This window comes from Zophobas morio, unplaced genomic scaffold (assembly GCF_036711695.1).
Source record: "Zophobas morio isolate AGI-343-1 ecotype UQ-CSIRO unplaced genomic scaffold, CSIRO_AGI_Zmor_V1 ptg000029l, whole genome shotgun sequence".
Lineage (NCBI taxonomy): Eukaryota > Metazoa > Arthropoda > Insecta > Coleoptera > Tenebrionidae > Zophobas > Zophobas morio.
This window is the reverse complement of record NW_026972134.1, coordinates 33,315-54,031: the sequence shown is the minus strand read 5'-3', so window position 1 is coordinate 54,031 and position 20,717 is coordinate 33,315. Positions and strand designations below refer to the sequence as shown.

The window sequence follows — 20,717 nt, the reverse complement described above, 5'->3', positions numbered from 1 at the left end:
ATGGTCACGTGGTACGCAAGCAAACATATTATCACTATTATAGCGAAAAATAAAACTTTTTTAAAAAACAACCCTTTTACGCGGGTTTAAGTGTTAATACTGTCCGACCAGAGTATATTTTTGGGAAAAAATTCTGTGTTCGACACGATAACGTTTACAGCGATAAGCATACCAAAAAAAATGCATAAAAATTGTCTGCGTATTAGCAACCCCCATAAGGGGGTCGACGGAGAACGTCACCACCCACTTCGATGAGAAGTCGTAAAGAAACACATTTCGCAACCATTTTGCATCCTACGGCAACGATACGGACCGTAGGTGCCTCAATATTACGTTTAAACGACGGTCACAGTGTCGCCCAATCTGGTCCAATCAAATCCAATCCCAAATTGGGGGCGCCCAATCAAATCCAATCTGCGAATAATTCGCACGCCAATCGCACAAAGAAGGTAAAAAATGACCACCACAATGGTCACGTGGTACGCAAGCAAACATATTATCACCATTATAGCGAACAATAAAACTTTTTTAAAAAACAACCCTTTTACGCGGGTTTAAGTGTTAATATTATCCGACAGGAGTATATTTTTGGGAAAAAATTCTGTGTTCGACACGATAGGATTTATGACGATAAGCATACTCAAAAAAAATGCATAAATATTTTCCTGCGTATTAGCAACCCCCATAAGGAGGTCGACGGAGAACGTAACCACCCACTTCGATGAGAAGTCATAAAGAAACACATTACGCAACCATTTTGCATCCTACGGCAACGATACGGACCGTAGGTGCCTCAATATTACGTTTAAACGACGTTCACAGTGTCGCCCAATCTCGCCCAATCTGCGAATAATTCGCACGCCAATCGCACAAAGCAGGTAAAAAATGACCTCCACAATGGTCACGTGGTACGCGAGCAAACATATTATCACTATTATAGCGAACTTAATGTATAATTAAGTAATAATAAATGAACAATAAAACTTTTTTAAAAAACAACCCTTTTACGCGGGTTTAAGTGTTAATATTATCCGAGAGAAGTATATTTTTGGGAAAAAATTCTGTGTTCGACACAATGAAATGTATAACTGTAATCATGATTAAAAAAGTTATATAAATATTTTGTATAAATTAGCAACCCCTGTAAGGGGGTTGACGCTGAACGTAACGACCCACTTTGATAAGAAAACGTAAAGGGACACATAACAATTATTTTTTATTCCACGGGAATGGTCCTGACCAGACTTGGCTCAATATTGCGTTTAAACGACATTCATAGTGTCGCCCAATCAAATACAATCTGCGAATAATCCGCACACCCATCTCACACAGAAGGTACAGAATAACCACCAGGGTGGTAATCTGGTACGCAAGCAAGCATATTATCACCATTTTAACGAATAATAAAACTTTTTTAGAAAACAACCCTGTTACGGGGTTTTAAGGGTTAATACTGCACCACCGGAGTATACTATTGGAAAAAAATTCTGTGTTCGACACAATAAAATGTATAACTATAAACATGAGAAGTTAGATATTTTGTATAAATTAGCAACCCCTGTATGAGGGTTGACGCAGAACGTACTGACTCACTTAATAATAATAATAATAATAATCGTAATTTATTATCCAACAGACAAAGATCTATGTGGATACTTGTACATAACTCCGGATAAGTATACACAAATACATATAACAAAAAAAGAAAGAAATCAATACAAAACAATTATATAACTAAACACTAATCACTAAAAAATTATATAACTCAACATGCAGGAATGTCAACTACAGTGGCGTAAGAACTGCATTTTTACACAGATAAGTGAAATGTTTGATATTCTGTAAAAAGATGTCAGCAAGAGGAGCAATATTATTGTAACTTCTGCACATATTATATAACGGCGAATAGAAATGTTGATTAGTTCTACACCAATCTATTGCAAATGTTCCAACATATCTACAATTTAAGCGCGGTATGTGAAAACTAAGATTACCAAGCAGATTTTGTGAAAAAATTTTCCCGTGAATCAGCTGATGTAAAAATATAATATTTGCCACCGTTCTTCTATCCTTCAACGAGTATAGATTAAATTCATTGAAAACAACTACGCTCGAACAAGTTCTTACGGGATATCTGCCAAATTTAACATAAAATAAATGTTTACAAAATTTTCTTTGAATACGCTCTATTGAAGATATATGAATTTTGTAGTATGGATCCCATACGACGGATGAATATTCCAGTTTAGAACGAATAAATGAATAATATAATACAAGCAAAGAATCAACATTGGTAAAACCGACAGTATTTCTTATAATAAACCCTAACATTCTATTAGCATGATCACAAATATGTTGAAAATGGGGTATAAATGACAATTTTGAATCAACCACAACACCAAGGTCTTTAATTTGGAATATTCTATCTATTTCTGTATCGTTTAATTCATACTTAAATTGTGTAGTATCAGGTGATCTAGAAAAGGTTATTACTTTACATTTGGCTACATTAATATTTTGTTTATTATTGTGACACCATATAATAAAATTATTAAGATCATTTTGAAGCGAGTAACAATCATCAAGCGTGGTAATAGTTTTAGCCACCTTCATGTCATCAGCGTACACAAAGATAGGACACTTAAATTCTAAAAGTGCGTCATTGAAGTATATAATAAATAAAATAGGTCCAAGGTTTGACCCTTGCGTTACACCACTCGTAGTTACATAAGTTTGAGAGCGAAAACCACGGTACTCAACATACTGAATGCGATTACACAAAAAGGATTGAAATAACTTTATTAAATTACTACACAGGCCAAATTTGCTCAACTTATCAAGCAAAATCGAGTGATTAACCACATCGAAAGCTTTAGATAAATCTGTGTAAATAACATCAACTTGTTTTTTACTTTCAAGAGAATCAGATATGTATTGGATGTATTCACACAGATTTGTTGAAGTTGACTTTCCTTTTATAAAGCCATGTTGACTGGGGCTAAGTTGATTAGATACATGATTATATAAATTATTAGCTACAATTCTTTCAAAGATCTTACTAAAATTTGAAACTATTGCAATGGGCCTATAATTCTCGATGTTATTACGTACGCCAGATTTGAAGACCGGGATAACTTTAGTAGACTTCCACTTATTAGGATATGCAGCCTCAGCAATAATTAAATTAAACAAGTAGCAAAGGGCTTCACATAAACAAGAAATACAGTCTTTTACAAGGAAAGCAGGCACATTGTCAGGACCCATAGTAAAATTAGAATTGACTTTTTTGACGGCATCCAAAATATCACAGGTATTTATTACGAAATTGTGTAAGACGCTCACTATATCACTTTCTCTATCACAGACTGGGAAACTATCACAGATATTATCACTACTAAAGACGTCACTGAAATGAATCGCGAAATGATTGACAATTTCTTGTGGATCAGTTAGTTCAATACCATTATTGAACACATGGCCTGGGATACTCGAGACATTTTTCTTTTGATTAATATATGCCCATAAATGAGATGAGAACTCGTGAAGAGACGCATAACACAACTGTTTTGTATTCTACGGCAATGATCCTGACCAGACGTGGGTCAAAATTACGTTTAAACGACGTTCACAATGTCATTAGTCAATTCAATTTTGAAACATTGTTTGTAATCCAGGTTCAGGTGGAATCGGTATTTTGGGTTGCGTATTTTAAAAACATAAATGGATCATCTTAGCTGAATAACCCTGTATATGCAATAATTTTAAACACGGTATTCCCCACCCTGGTAGTATCGAAATATAGAAAAAACAAATTGAAAATCGAATGGGGCAAAACCTCCGTGAACCACCTTCGATACGAAGACGCTCAGCCACCTCGTAAACAGAGTTGGAAAAACGTTCGAATAAAAACGACGTAAACACTTTCAGTTTCAATTAAAAGTAAAACCGACTTTTTGCTGCTTATCACTCATTCATGGATTCATTCATCGTTAATGGTCAGTGCTAAAGTTTTTTTGGTAATGCTTCATGACGATCGACTTTTGATTTTAACGGATGTTTGGTCCTTGCCACAACGATTTTACATTGTTTATTGGAACAAAAATAAGAGTAACTTAGAATGCTACAAGAAGTGTTGAAAATGTTGTCCCTGAGTAGCAATCAGGCGTCAGAGCGTCGCAAGATGTTTGTTGATAAATATCACTTGTTCTTGAAGCTCTACGATATTTTCTGGACACTGTTGATTTCCACAAACTAACTGTTGCATCCAACCAATACACGTTTATCGAAAACGGTCTCTTGAACTCGTACTTGTTGACGAGCATGTGGAGTCTCATCGGACAAAAAATGAGTGTTGTCGCTATTGAACTAGTAAGTTGCATGGTTCGAAAAAAACGTTTTTTAGGAATCATGATAAAACAATATCGTAAATGGCCTTGGCATGGCACTAACGAAGAAAAACAATTCCGTGAAATCTACGTTGAATGGTTTCATTAACGTATGTTTGTATTACATACACCATTGTCTTTTCAAATTTATGATCCGGTCTTCCCCATCGTAGCAGTGTTTAAAGTTCCTATCCAGTGTTTCTACCAAATCCGAAAACACCAAACTAACACTAGGTTTATTCTTTATTTGAATATCAGAGTGCAGGTCCTATTAACAGAAATCAGTCTCTAAACGTGGAATCATATTACCTATCTCTTGGTGTGCGAAAAAGACGAGGATACAAGCTAGAGCTGGTCGCCCATCAAACGTCTTTTAATCTATCGTCTTCGACGTACCATATGAAATGCGAAAAAGGACCATCAACTATATAGACGATTCTTGCCGTCAGCCTTCGTATCATTACTAACAGGATAGTGATACAAATGGTATAATTTGTTGTCAGCTTAACCAAAATATCATCAGTATTCATCAGTGATATTACTGAATACCTGTGTAGGTACTTTTAAAAACGAGATACCGTCGCGAGCAAAAAATTCTGGTCGTCAGTATCAGCGTGTGCCATTTAATTCGGTGCACAAAAATGACATTGACGACTAGAATTTTTTGCTCACGATGATAGGTGCGATTTTAATGTCGGCCTTTCCATGTGAAACAGCATGTGTGAATAAACATGTGTTCGCATGATTGATGAAACAATTGAGGACGCTCGTTTAGGTAACCAATTTGAAAAACCGTCGTCATTTATTGGTTTGGGTTCTTCACTTCCGATCGGCACCTATTATAGGTCTAAAGTTCAAACTTCTATTATGGGCTGTAACACGTTTCTACATATAAAACGCTGTGGTGTCCAAATGTGGATTCAAATTTGGCGAAAAAAAAAAAACAACGGGACGAAATCGCATTTGAATAATTTGAATAAAAGAAATTAAGAAAATCGTTAAATCTTGGCAACCAAGTGTAACGTTTCATCCATGTGTGAATTTAGGGCGACATGTTTGGGTTATCACAAGGCATTGAAATGATTATAATTTTATTTATTTGCTTAAAAGGTGGCTTTCATACGTACATACTTACTAGAAAGCTCTCGAGAAAACCCAAGGCGTCGTACCGAGGCGGCGTATGAGTTTATTTCGTAACAATAATAAAAATAATAATAATGTTAAGCGGGTATTACGGACATCAATGCGAATATTGTATTAGTATTTATCTTCCCTTGTCCATGAATGAGGTTGTCAATGTATTAAATGAAATATAGCACTAAAAACAGATTCACTCTCATTGATCGAATATGTATTAGTGTCGGTGTTACAAAAATTTATCAGGAATCTTTGCCGCAAAAAGTACAATCGTTTAATTGTGTCGGCTAGAAGTTTCAACATTCAGGCGTGGTGCTTATTATAAAAACATCGAGAATTAACCGATTAGGTATTTTTGTATGCTTGTAACGTACGTTAAAGCAAAACGAATTACGATATTCAATGTTCAGTTATTCCTAATGTAGTTAAGTCTTTTACTATTATATCATCAATATTGATGTTCCTCATTCCTCTCTATTGTAATTGTCGCTAAATGCTTTGCTTACTTTCATAACCTCAGTCATTGGGATATTGTCGAATTTGGAAATGTATTTCCTATTTGACAATACATCTTATTAATATTATGGTAGGACTCATCACTGACCCGGATATGACCGGCATTTACGGATACTAAAACCTATTAATGTTATGCATTGATTAGATGAATAAAAAAATTTGGCAATCCCAGACTTACAAAATACACATTCGTCAGCTATTATTCTCTAATTTCACCCCATCCCAGGCGTTTCTAATTTGCAGTTTATCTTGCAGACTGGGGGTTAAAAATCCTCCAATCAAGTCAAAACTCGACATTTGCTTATTTCTCAATGCGAAGATTGTTGATACAAAATATCAACCCGTTCGAAGAAATCGTTAAAAACTACCCCCACAACAACCTTGCAGACTGGGGTCTAAAAATACTCTAATCAAGTTAAAATTTGATATTCGCTACTTTTTCAATACGAGGATTATTGATGTAAAATTTCAGCCCATTCGGAGAAACCCTCAACAATCACCCCCAAAACAACCTTGCAGACTGGGGGTTAAAAATGCTCCAACCAAGTCAAAACTCGATATTTGCTTATTTCTCAATGCGAAGATTCTTGATACAAAATTTCAAGCCGTTCGGAAAAACTTTTAAAAACCACCCTTAAAACAGATTTGCAGACTGGGTGTTAAAAATACTCCAATCAAGTCAAAACTCGACATTTGCTTATTTACTAATACGAAGATTGTTAATACAAGATTTCAATCCGTTCGGAGAAACAGTTAAAAACCACCCCTAAAACAACTTTGCAGACTGAGACTTAAAAATACTCTAATCAAGTTAAAATTTGACATTCGCTATTTTTTCAATACGAGGATTACTGATGCAAAATTTCAGCCTATTCCGGAGAAACCCTCAACAATCACCCCCAAAACAACCTTGCAGACTGGGGGTTAAAAATGCTCCAATCAAGTCAAAACTCGATATTTGCTTATTTCTCAATACGAAGATTGTTAATACAAAAATTCAACCCGTTCGGAGAAACGGTTAAAAACTACCCCTAAAACAACCTTGCAGACTGGGGGTTAAAACTATTTTAATCAAGTCAAAATTTCACAATCGCTAGTTTTTCAATACGACGATTTTTGGTGCAAAATTTCAGCCCATTTGGAGCAACCCTCAAAAACCACCCCCAAAACAACCTTGCAGACTGGGGGTTGAAAAATGCTCCAATCAAAACTATATTTGCTTATTTCTCAATACGAAGATTGTTGATACAAAATTTCAGTACATTCGTAGAAATCCTTAAAAGAAACAGACTAGGGATTAAAACAGCCCGGCTACCCAGCGATCGCCTTAAAAGCTCCCTAAACGAATCACTCCAAAAAATTATTTTATTATTTAAATTTAATTTAGTTTTTTTAATTTATTTTTTTATTATTTTATTGTTAATTATTAATTAATTTATTAATATTTAAATTTAAATTTACAAAATATGTAAATTACGAATATAGGAGTATTTGTTATAGATACGTGAATTGCGATAATTTGAGTTTATGTTTATCGCTGTTAGATAATAATCAGTTGCTACTATGTAAGGATGCATAAGTTCGGCATTTTTTCGTTCATTCTCTCAATTTGGGGTGTGTTTTTACACGTCATTTTTGCTGTTAACTTGGTTCATTCAGTACATACTATATGCTGGTTTTAAGTTCTTTGGGGTATCTATTATTAAACTTTCATCATCAGTCAAAAAATACAAAGTGGTGTCCAGAAGAGAAAATTTAAAATTCAGAGGAAACAAAATCTTAAAGACATTATTTTAAAGCACATTAGACATTTTTAATTTTTGAGAAACCTAACGTAAAGAAAACGTTTTGAGAGAAAGTTTAAAGTAATAATAGGAAGCTCAAACTTAATTTTATTTGAATTTCATAAAGAACCCAGAAAAGTGCTAATTTCTTAATTAATTATTATTAATAGGAAAACAGATAAAGATCCATTATATACTACTCGCCGAAAAAATCGCAACACCAAGAAGTAGTGTTTTTATTTTAACTAAAGTTTGTGAGTGTTATTGTCTTAACAAAAGAAATGCACCATAACATTTGCAGTTTAAAATTCGACGAACAACAGTAAAAAATTAATAATGTGTCGGCCCACCCCTTGCATTTACACATTCTGCAACTCGCCGTGGCATACTTCTAACTAAATTATTGATATCCTCCTGAGACAGGGATTCCCAGGCAACCTGGACTTCATGTCTAAGTTGAGCTAGAGTCTGTGGATACTGTGGTAATTCACCTAGCTTTCTGCCGATCATGTCCCACACATGTTCAATAGGTGGCAGGTCCGGCGAACGAGGAGGCCAAGGAAGAATTTGCACTTGGGCATCTTCTAAGCACCTCAAAGAGACCCGTGCAATATGCGGCCGGGCATTGTCCTGCTGAAATAGGGCATCTTCGATGGTTTGAACAAACGGTATAACAACCGGTTCCAGGATTTCATCAACATATCGTTGAGCTGTCATAGAGCCTTGAATCATGACTAAAGGTGACCTGCTGCCATATGCAACAGCTCCCCATATCATTATGCCCACAGTTCGAGCCACATGCCGTTCCACAGAAAAAGCAATATTCCTTCGTTCTCCACGAAATCTTCTAACCCTTTGCCGACCGTCGTGCATGCCTAAACAAAAGCGGGATTCATCTGAAAAGACTACTGAATTCCACTCAAGATCCCAGCCTAAACGTTCGCGGCACCATTCCAAGCGTTGACGGCGATGTTCTGGAGTTAGCGGTAGTACCAAATGGGGACGATAGGAACGTAGTCCAAAAGACTGAATGCGGGTGTAAATTGTTCTCATCGCAATCGGCCGACCAACCGCCGCATACCAGTCATCTGCTATCCTGCGTGTAGACACATGTCGGTTTCTTACTGCCAATGTTCGTAGGTACCGATCTTCACGTGGATTCGTGCTCCTCCTGCGCCCAGAACCTCTAGCTCGGTGACCTCTACCTTCCTCGTGCCATGCTCGCCAGCATCGCAATACAGTTGAAACATTTCGATCCACGCGAGCAGCGATTTCTCGAAATGACAACCCTGCTTCGCGAAGTCCCAAAATGCGACCTCGCTCTAACAGACTTAGTTGTTGAAAATTTCGACGTCTACGCACACGAGACATTGTGACAGTACTAATATTGTCAGATAGCACAATAAAACACAAATTCCCATGGTGAACAGTAATGCAAAGAAATTATCAGTGGCAGAGAACAATAAGAAAGAAAAAATTTTATAAGCTTCGGTTTTCGGTAAAATCTGTTGTAACTTTTATCAGTACATTATCAAACATAGATACATATTTCCACAAAGTTTCATTAATAAAAAACCGCCACTTCTTGGTGTTGCGATTTTTTCGGCGAGTAGTATATTCAATACGACGCAAAATTGTCTTCATAGATCTTACAGCCTTTGGATAGTGTCCACGTCCATTTTTCTAACTTTCTGGTAGATTGTGCTTATTAATTGTTCTTCTAAATTGGCTTCCCAGCCGTTGTTGTAAACCTTTCTACCTAGTATTGCCCAAATGTTGTTTTCGATTGTTCGCACTGGGGGCATTATGGGGGGGATTATCTTTTCTTAGGTACAAAATTTATATTATTTCTTTCTAACCAATCCCTGGACATTCTATTATAATGGCAGCTTGCAAAATCTGGCCAAAATATTACATCGTTGTTATTATCGTGTTGTCATATATTGTTATGTATTGACCGCGTCACCACTAATACGACCAATGAATGGTGCTGAAGCGCCAGCCGGAGATATAGCCCATCAAACCAAAATTTTATCTTCAAATTTTGCTTTCGACTTAAATTTTATTTGAAATTTCTTCTATATTGTTTGTATAAAATCCATCGTTACCTTCCATCTCGGAATAGGCAAACGTAAACTATTTTTCATCGCATAGCATAACCACACGATTATCCAGAAAATGATGAATTCTCAATAGCCGGGAACATCTGAAAATTCTCTCTAACTGCGATGCTGTATGTTTAACATTTAGCTTTTTTGCTGTATTTTAAGTTGTTTTTGTCTATTTCTTTAGAAACTGTTATATGGGAACTCTAAACAATTGAGCTAATCAATCTTCTTGTTGATGTTCCAGATTCTTGTCTTTACTATTTCTTCTTAATCTTTCTAAACTTATTTCACTGAAAATTCGTGGCCTATCACTTTTTGGCAAATTAATACCAGGTGGTATTGCTACCTCGCAGTCTTTAATTGTTGTGTGCATACTTAGTTGCGAGTACCTATAACATATTTGGTCCAAAATATATTCACAATTTCAGTTTTAGGTACTTCGGTAATTAACTGATATATGGCTTTTTGCAATTCTATTTTGTATGACATTGTTTAAGCGTTAATTGACATATGACATAAATTGTATAAAATGGGAAACAAGAAAGGTTGCTTGGTTTAAAAAAAAATTTAGTAGTTTTTCTCTCTTTTTTTACGTACTAGCGGTGAAAGTGACTTAAAATTGGAAAATCTTAGTAAAAGTAAAGACGGCTAATCTAGTTGAGTGCATGTATTTAGGAACATTCTAGTTGTATTGAAATAACGATATAGATGTGAAAATTCAAGAAAAAAAAAAGTAGAATTTGAAAATATACATGATTTTAATCTTTCCAATCCAATGGCACTACATACCTTATTTATAAAGCTAAGTCCTAATGTACCCTTGAATACTAAATTATCTACCTACCAATTTTGGAAATAAAAATTACCATTAGACTCCAGAAAAAGTATATTTAGGAGTTTTATTTTGGTAGAGAAAATTAACAGAAAATGGGTTTCATATTCTGTTGGTTTTGAAAAAATATTTTGTTGCAATACTCTTATCAAGTCAAAACTCGATATTTTGTTACTTACGATAATCCCCGTATTGAGAAACTAGCAAATGTCAAATTTTGACTTGATTAGAGTATTTTTAAGCCCCAGTCTGCAAGCTTGTTGTGGGGGTAGTCTTTAACGATTTCTCCGAACGGGTTGAAATTTTGTATCAAGAATCTTCGTATTGAAAAATTATGAAATATCAAGTTTTGACTTGATTGAACCATTTTAAACCCCCACTCTGCAAGGTTGTTTTGGGGGTGATTTTTGAGGGTTTCTTCGAATAGGCTGAAATTTTGTATCGATAATCCTCGTATTGAAAAACTAGCGAATGTCAAATTTTAACTTGATTAGAGTATTTTTAAGCCCCAGTCTGCAAGCTTTTTGTGGGGGTAGTTTTTAACGATTTCTCCGAACGAGTTGAAATTTTGTATCAAGAATCTTCGTATTAAAAAATTAAGAAATATCGAGTTTTGACTTGATTGGAGCATTTTTGACCTCCAGTCTGCAAGGTTGTTTTGGGGGTGATTTTTAAAGGTTTCTCCGAATGGCTTGAACTTTTGTATGAACAATCTTCGTATTGAGAAATAAGCGTCTGTCGAGTTTTGACTTGATTGGAATATTTTTAACCCCCAGTCTGCAAGGTTCTTTTGGGGGTGATTTTTGAGGGTTCCTTCGAATAGGCTGAAATTTTGTATCGATAATGCTCGTATCGAGAAACTAGCAAATATCAAATTTTGACTTGATTGGAGTATTTTTAAGCCTCAGTCTGCAAGGTTGTTTTGGGGGTGGTTTGTAAGGGTTTCTCCGAACGGTTTGAAATTTTGTATCAACAATTTTCGTATTGAGCAATAAGCAAATGTCGAGTTTTGACTTGATTGCAGCATTTTTAACCCCCAGTTTGCAAGATAAACTGTGGTCTGCAAATTAGACACGCCCCCCCATCCCTAAGAGCCTAGCGTAACTACCGGTTATTTATCCACGCATCACTTGAAAAGTGACCTACACTACTCTGACCTACTGCTGCTAACCTTTTCTTTTTATTTCAACGGTCTACGTAAACTAGATAGATATGACATTATGAATTAGTTATTTATTGTGAAAAGCTGCTGCTGGAAATACGATGCAGATATTTTGTCTCTTCAGGTACTACAAATTACGCATATTTAAGAAGTGTGTGTACTAATACAAAAACCGAACTATAAAACAAAGTTCAAGTTCACGATAGTAGCTCATTCATTGCGGCATTATGCAGATTAATCTGAGTGTTTTTTTTATAAAAACGTATTGATGAAAAACTTAAGTGATAAGACGTATCCAGTCTGCCAGGTAAATCATGGGAATGACCTCGCTTATTTACGTTGACTAATGCTTTGGCGCTCTAGGATTCAGTCGCATAGTTCCGATGTTTGTTAATGAATATAATCAATTAATCATATTGTTTAACTATCTCTCTTTTCTTATCTGCATGTTGGGGTATTCTATCGTCATCTTTAACTTACTTGTAAGCAATACATACAGATATGTGGGCAATTAATTGTGTCGAAAAGCACCGTTATACCGGGTGTCGGAAAATGGTAGATTAACTCTCTGCTACGCTCTTAACAATCAACTGGTGAGTTTGGAAATAGTAAAATAGCTATTTATGGTATAAATGACTAAAAACGAACTTTGTCTAACGAAAAAACAGTTTAGCACACGAGGCGAAGCCGCGTGTGATAATGTTTTATAGTGGATATTATTCGTTTATTCACGTGTTTCATAGAAGATTGTTTCCAATTTCGCAAAATTAAAAAATTAAAATCTTTAGGTACAGTATTTACATAAATATTAATTGTACTCCTACTAATATGATGAGCATTTAAAGAAGGTAAATTGCCTAAGTTGCCTATACTTTCGTCACGGTCAAATTCAAAGGATGTTCCTGGCCTTTCATTAGGATTGTTTTACAGAAGGTGGACCATCAAGCGTTGCAAATTTTAGTTGAATATGTTTACACATCCGTAGCAACGAAAATTTCAGTGGTAGTGCAAATTTGTAGTTTTTTTTACTTTATTCGTGTGAATAAAGTGTTGCTATGAACATTTTATTCATCCTTTCGATTAAACTATGGTTTTAATAGCGAGATTTAACATATAGTCCGGTCATAATAGACATTCCCAGTAAACACAGTTGTGATGTTAACGTGTCAGGTACGTACTCACAAAAGAACAATAAGTACATCGCATGATTATGTCTTAACGATATACCTGGAACGTAAGCTATATAACATCACAATGGAGTACTCATGCTATGTAACAAACACGTAATGTTGACTACATTTACTAAATATCTCATTATTATGTCGCAGCGATATAGCTTGCATATAAGCATTTAAACATCACACTGTGGTACTCCTGTTATGTAACTAACACCTAATGTTAACTGCATTTACTAGATATCTCATTATTGTGTCGCTGCGATATAGTTGGCAGGTAAGCCTTGTGACATCACAATGGAGTACTACGGTTATGTAACCAATAAGTAATGTTAACTGTAGTTACTAGATATCTGATTAATATATATATATACATGCTTCGAAATGTTATTAGTTAATTATGCAAAGTGTTTTTCAGTTGATTTTACAAAATGGCATGTTAAATCGAAAATTAACGTTTCTGACAGGGCAACAGCAAAAAACATTTAAAAACATACATATCGAGTATTATATAGCTCTATTTTATATTTATTATTTACGTTTGTGTTGCAAGTAAATAGTATATTCATAACAAAAGATGCTGAGTCTTAAAAAAAGAAATTTCTTCCCTGTCTTAAATCTTGCACAAGCGAGATGACGCCAATAGTGAGTTGCTCTTATTTTTTTTTTTCATATTATATTTCCTGTAATTATATTTATTTATAATTTTATTTTTATAAGTGCATAACGACCTGCGCTTTATAAAACAGAACAAGAGACTTAATGCACATAGTTTATGATCAGAATTAAAAAATGTCCCATCTAACAGGTAATACGAATTAAGACTAGTAATGAGACATTATTTTTTAACCTCTGCCTATGCGTCACTGCCAAAAAGGAACAATTATACATATACAGAATTTTGAAATGACCTCGAAAAATAAAATGATATATTTCATTATTTTATTAATTCTAATGCAAAATATGTTGATCGGCAACAAAAGCAACAAAAAGAAAAAAATCGAAATTAAAAACCAATCTATTTCAAGGTCAGCGATATCGTTCTTAAATAAAAATGAATTAAATAATTTCTTCACTTTGATCGTAAGGAAAATAAATAATAATTTGAATACAAAACAATAATTGATCATCGAGTTTTGTGTATTGACTTTCGCACTCAGTTATAGGTATATCTGTTTAACATTAAATTTTCAAAAGTTTAGATTTTTTCAATGTAATCTTGGGCTCTAAAATAAACTGGTAATGTAAAATGTATAATTATAATTGAGTATTTTTGTGGCTGATCTTTAAATTATTATTTATTCAAAAAATTCACTTAATTTCATATCCAATATGTAACTAACTGAAAACTGATAATAAAGCAGCAGATATGACGAAATAGTGTAGACTTTTTTTAATGTCGGTAATAGAGTGTATGTATAATAACTAGAGAGCGGAAAATATGCAGCAAAATTTTGGGAAATATGATCATATGACATGCATCAAATTTATGCAAATATGCAATAACTTTCTTAATATATGCAGAGATATGCAGTTGCACATGCTCAAAAAATTAAAAAAAGCGTAATAACCGAACTAAATTTATTTACAAATTGCAAAAACACCTTAACTTTTATTACAAAAAATACATAAATCACATTGCAAAGTGTTTAATTAGATCTCACTGACAAATAAATGACATTTTTAAGATAATATTCTTATACTCAAAAATAAATATAGGTAAACAGAACGAATTAAAAAATAGTAGTAATCGACTATTTAATTACTATTTTGGTAAAAATTTATTTTTAAATATTTTTCGAAATATTCTAACAAAAATTTTTCTGGTGATTCTAAAGTATGTATTTGTAAATAAAAAAACTGCGTACTGCGTCCACAGATGTAAAAATACTTATCGGATTAGAGCAGGCACAACAAAACACAATTCCTTCTTGAAGAATAAGTTCAGGAAAAGGTTTAATTCATAAATTAATTTGAGTTATCTACATATTGACACACATCTCTATCGCTTTAAATACTTAAATGCAAACTCACGATGAAAAATAATAGGATAACGTCCCTTCGACCACCATAAAACGTACCATTAATACACTTAAGTAACGAACAAAAATATTGAAATGAACGGTATTTCCAAAAGTAATTAGGACCCGAATTTACCTGGAAGGATGGCTTAACACCCAGTGGTTCCTCCAAACTACCATAAAACCCAAACCCAGTTATTTGAAGCTCAGGACAATATTTGCAATATGATTCATGAAGTTTCGTTTTTCTAGAAAAATGCCGATCGAATGGCATTTTTTTTTCAAAGTAGCACAAAAATTGATAAAAATGCAAAATATGCACCCGGTATGTGAAATATGCAGCAGAAGGCAAATATATGCAAATATGCAATTTTTTATAGCTGCATTCATTTTTAATTAGCATGATTCGTTCACATATTAAATATCAAGACTTATATGCAAAAAATAACGGATATGCAAATTTCATAAAATCCGCTCTCTAATAATAACCAATACCTGCGCCTAAATTAAGGAAAATTTCCAACTGCACAATCGCAATAATCCCCCTTGTGTTCTTAATAGTACTTTTACACCTCTCCCCCTTCCCCCCCATTAAAGTGCAGTATGATTTTGTCGATTTTGTGAGAATACCTACAACATTAATAATAAATAAATAATAGCAAAACGCAAATTCAAAATAAATATATTGTAAAGATATAAACAAAAATCTAAAAAAGGCATAATACCGACACGATTAATACATACATATATCACTATTTAAAGGTACATCACAAAAGTTTGTGTGTTGTCTTCCCAAAACAGAAGACTAAAATAATTAATTAAGCCACAATCGAAAAAAATGTTCTGAATTTTATTATTATAATTCTTATTTTGTCATTTTTAAATAAAGACTTGCGTATTCTCATATTTTTAAGAAAATGGGGTGACACGTTCTTAATTGGATCAATAAAAAATTTGTGATGACGCCAATAATAATGTAAATAATACTTGTCATAGCACAAAAGAAAATTAGAAACAGCGCATTACCAATGCAAGAAAAAACCAAAGTGATAAGAGCTGTGAAGGCAGTACGACTCCGCAAGTACGACTGATAAAATTTTTGTTGTGCAATTTTTCGAAATCACTGAGACAAGTGTTATTGTTAAGCAGGTACGTAAAATAGCACATCTGGGGTTTCTTGAGGTTCCAACTTGACAAATAAAATCATAAAAATTCCTCGATTCTTTTCGGTGAAGGGATGAACCGGCGTCAGTAATAGTAACTTACGCTCGGGAAGTAAAAATGTTAATAATGTGAAAAAGTTACTGCACAAATTGCAATTTCCAGCTGCACAAATGCATTTTTGAACTGCACAAAATGTGTAGAAGTGCACATTAATTTAGGCCCTGCCCAATACATCGGGTATGTTTCTGTTGTTGTCTTCGTTCGACACCACTGTATTTACAGTATTTAAGCAGGTATACGTTTCCGCCCCTAAAATCCCACGTACGGCATCTTTGCCCAAGTAAATACAGCACCTGGAATGAAGACAGAAACAGAAATAGTTTTACAACACCTTATCAAAATTTAAAAAAACCACTATGGTATTATTTGAAATTTATTGTTAAAGATTGTATGGTCAATTAGATGTGGGTCGTCGTATTCTTTAAAAAGTGACCTTCGTCAGTGAGTTCGTAATGCTTAATTAATAATTATATTCAGAGCGAAAAATACAACGGCTTTATTAGAAATACACCAAAGACAAGTTTTTCCATTGTAATAATTTCTAAGAATTATTTCTGTAAACTTGTTCACTTGAAATGTTATTTTGTAAGTACCTGCTTGGCAAATTATAAATAGAACATCTGTAAGGTGACCAGATTTCAAAAGTCCGAAACCGGAACATTAGTTTCCATTTCCATCGTAATCTGATATATAACTGCTTTGAAAATTTTTAGTTGTAATATACTAACAGTACTGACATCTGCTGACATTTAAAACAGTGCTGACAACCGTATCGATACAAGTTTTGTTCCCAATTTTTCACAAAATAAAATTACTATTCATGAAAATTAGTGATTTATCCGAGGATTTATCTTTATTCTTATCAGATTTATAGAAATCGGAACATTCACGGAACGAATGTTTTAATCGGAACATTTATTGGACGAAATTTGAAATCGGAATTATTAGAGTATTGAAATCGGTACAGTTCCGATCAAATCGGAACGTCTGGTCACCTTAAACATCTGGGGTTAATATAGGGAAGACCCAACGACACAAACAAAGCCATAAAAATTCTTTGCCCATTGTCCCTGAAACGGGACAAGGTTTTGAAGAGTTCATTCGTCGAATTTTGATTTTATAACGACGTTTATAAAGCGATGATGGGTAGCAAAAAAACTAGAGAGTGGTTAATTTTGATTTTATTAAATTTATTTTATCTAGTGAAAAAATAACGCTCAACTTCTGCATTTACTATCCACCAGATGTTTGGGGGGTGCAGTCGGTCCTTTGTTGGTTTGGTTTGTCTATGAGTCGGACGATCCCTTTTTTCCGTATTTATGGTTATTGCACTTCAGACTCACAGTGAAGCTGTCGAATTCCATTTGGCCATTTGGTTCACAATAACCACCGAACCTTTCTCGTGAATCCGTAAATCACTTCATTTTTAATGCAGTTTTGTGAAAATTGTGCCATTCAGTGTGTATTAAATTTACACTAGGTAAGTTAATATAATTCTAATGAAGTAATCATTTTAATTTTTACATGCTTCTGTTGTTTTTGATAACTGTACGTAAATAACAACAACAGTTTTTTCAGACAAGCTGGAAATACCACCATTAATCACTGAAGATACTCCCGCTGATTTTGAAGAACTTACGGTGATTGTTTTTGAAAGTGAGGCGCTTTGCCATAACATGTTGCAAAGGTATGTTACTGCAATTTTTTATGAACTAGGTGCTAATGAACATAATTTTACTCTAGACTTGAAACAAATACAAAAAATATGTGCGAAACAAAAGAAATTCTAAAGGAAACGAGTGAACAAATCTCCAATATGAAAACGTCATCAAATGTGACAAATCAAAAAGAAAACAGTAATAGAAGATATGCCGCCAAGACCACAGGTAAACAAATTTTGAGGAATTAGAAGATTATCTCTGCCTACTACAACAAGCAGGCTTCTTTGTAAGTTAAAAAAATACAATTAGTCCAGTCAAATTAGCGATCAACCTCGAAATGAGAGATAATAAGCTGAATTTTCGTATATACCTTCATTTTAGCGTTCTAAAAGTTGTCTCAAAAGTCTCATAAAATCTCGTGTCTGCGTCGTAAGTTATTCAAGGTCAAAGGTCAAGAAAAACATTATTTTGCGATTATCTCGGTTTCTATTGCTCTAATGATGTTAACACCTATTATCATAATTGTAGAGCACAAATTTGGGACAAATTTTATTTGAAACATTTTTTGATACACTTAATCGTTTTTGAGATAGCGGGCAGTGGGCGCGCAGCGTTCATCCATACATACTGTAATGCAATCAACCGTGAAAATATCTGTGAATACTACCTTGAATTTTGAAAAATTTGTATTATTTATCAGTTAATACATTGCATTTAATAACATTTTGCATATTTGCAATACATTTATTTAATGATACTTACCTACTTTGTGTAATTAAAAACTCTTTAAATGACATATTTATTGTAGGTATATCTTAGGTTAGATTATTATATATCTTAAAGTTATATTAATTTTTTCAAAGTAAATTTTAAGGAAGTAAAACGAGTTCATATATTTTAATTTTATCTTTATTCAGCAGCTGGACATTTCTTACGATTCATCTTGCAGTGAAAATCTATAAATTTTTAATAATTTAAAGAACAAAAGTATCAATTTTCTTCTTCTTCACCGTCATCTTCTGGACGTTCGGGAATTTCTGTTTCATCGTCGTCATCTTCGGTGCCCTGAATTGTTGTTTCCAGACCTTCCAGTTATAATCATGATAAGAAAATAAGTATTTAAAAACTTGCACATTTTAAAGATACAAATAAATTGAGATATACAATAAATATTTCATTAAATGAGTTTTTAATTACACAAAATAGTTAAGTATTATTCTATGAATATATTGAAAATATGTAAAATGTTATTAAATACAATGTATTAATTGATTAATAATACAAATTATTCAAAATTCAAGGTAGAATTGACAGATATTCACGGTTGATTGCATTACAGTACCTACGTATGGACGAGCGCTGCGCGCTCACTGTGCTCTATCTCCAAAACGATTGAGCGCATGAAAAAATATTTCAAATAAAATTTGTCCCAAATTTTGTGCTCTACAATTATGATAATAATTGTTAACATCATTGGAGCAATAGAAACTGAGATAATTGCAAAAAACTGTTTTTCTTGACCTTTGACCTTGAATAACTTACGACGCAGACACGAGATTTTATTAGACTTTTGAGACAACTTTTAGAACGCCAAAATTAAGGCGTATACAAAAATTCAGCTTATTGTCTCTCATTCTGAGGTTGATCCCTTTTTTATGCTCAAATGACTGGACTAAATATATTTATATGTACTTACATATAACATAATTTTGGATATTATATACAGGTAGATGCCTGTAATACTATAACACTTTTTAGGAACCTACTACATTTCGCTTAACACGTTACATACATATTGGGTTGCAGAAAAGTCTTATAGTGAAGCACCCTGTATGTTATACATACGCGGTGACTTCCAAATAGATTCGAAAAAAAAATCCTTTAATTGTCACACGGATTCAAAGTAATTAAATTGCTGCTGCAGTTTCAAGAAACAAATACGGAACAACTTGTTAAATGTAAATGATGCGGCAATGATTTATTCAGTTTCCATTGTGACTAAATTTTTTCTTTATTTTTAAAATCGACAAAAATACAGTTTCTAGCTAAAATTTGATGGTTTCGTTGCACTTTCCGAGCCCGTAGGGTATCTGAGTGGCTTAAAAGTCCAAGAAAACACTTCAAAAGTGACGTTTCTGAAGAATTTTAACAGTTTTCTTGTATCTACGAACGCCAGAATGCATAAAATTGACCTAAACGTCTCCTTTTCCTATTCTGAGTCGATTCTGCATGCTTTAAGTGTGTTTGGTGGCTCAGAACCATCAAAAAACGTTGAAATATAGTTCAAATTCAATAAAAATCGACAAAAATACAGTTTCTAGCTAAAATTTGATGGTTTCGTTGCACTTTCCGAGCCCGTTGGGTATCTGAGTGGCTTAAAAGTACAAGAAAACACTTCAAAAGTGACGTTTCTGAGGAATTTTAACAGTTTTCTTGTATCTACGAACGCCAGAATGCATAAAATTGACCTAAACGTCTCCTTGTCCTATTCTGAGTCGATTCTGCATGCTTTAAGTGTGTTTGGTGGCTCAGAACCATCAAAAAACGTTGAAATATAGTTCAAATTCAATAAAAATCGACAAAAATACAGTTTCTAACTAAAATTTGATGGTTTCGTTGCACTTTCCGAGCCCGTTGGGTATCTGAGTGGCTTAAAAGTACAAGAAAACACTTCAAAAGTGACGTTTCTGAAGAATTTTAACAGTTTTCTTG

The 20,717-nt window shown here is 33.8% G+C and overlaps 1 long non-coding RNA gene across 1 annotated transcript in view; it reads left to right on the top strand.

Annotated features, from left to right (window-relative positions):
• Positions 1–18,523, top strand: part of LOC135137696 (uncharacterized) — a 234,463-nt gene extending 215,940 nt beyond the window's left edge. Inside the window, exon 5 of the long non-coding RNA XR_010281910.1 lies at positions 18,315–18,523. This is a non-coding gene — a long non-coding RNA (uncharacterized LOC135137696). The remainder of the gene's footprint in view (positions 1–18,314) is intronic.
• Positions 18,524–20,717: the final 2,194 nt, after the last annotated feature.